A 790-nucleotide genomic window follows, 5' to 3' on the forward strand; every position below is an offset into this window, starting at 1 on the left:
AGACTATTTAGGCTATATATTTATTTAGGTATTTATTTAGTTGCTTATCTTTATTTACTTAATTACCCTAAGGAAATATCACTATACCATTCCTATAATATTCCTATAGGGGTTCATAATGGGTCTGTGGTGCAAATCACTGTTTATAGCGACCTTAAAGGCCTATTTCACTGCTGTGAATATGATGATTTATTAAAACTAGGTCACCCATGTAGTAGAAATGTGCAATTATTGTTGAAATTGGAGCCTTATGACCAGAGAAAACTGAGAAAACGGCTGTAGATTCCCCATATCGCTCTTAATGGACTTTATAGTATTTTATATCCCCTATAGTATCGCTATAATATTCCTATAATTCCTTTGTCTGTGGTACTCAATAGTGAGTTTACAGTGAACTTATCGTGCTTTATGGCATTTTTCTAATGTATTACTATAGAGGATATCTTTGACCTACAGTTCATGATATTTTAACTCTTTGTATAGTATTTGTATAGTATATTGTATAGTGTTTTAGGATTACTATAGGTCTTATTCGTTTGCGTAATCGGCAGTCCTAACGTTTCCAAAGTGTTTCTCACCCCTGTAAAATGCCAGTAATCGTTGTGTCTGTTGACGTTAAGGGGGTCTTGGTTCTCACAGAGACACGGGGGCGGCGGGGGGCGGGAGGGGGGCAACATTGTAATTGAATTGTGAATCAACTCTCAGTCAGCCCTAAACACCGCCCCCTTCAGCTGTCGTCGCACTTTGGGGTTTGCAACGCCCAAACCAAGATAGAGGGACGGAAGGAGTG

Source organism: Centroberyx gerrardi, chromosome 6 (genome assembly GCF_048128805.1).
Source record: "Centroberyx gerrardi isolate f3 chromosome 6, fCenGer3.hap1.cur.20231027, whole genome shotgun sequence".
Classification (NCBI taxonomy): domain Eukaryota; kingdom Metazoa; phylum Chordata; class Actinopteri; order Beryciformes; family Berycidae; genus Centroberyx; species Centroberyx gerrardi.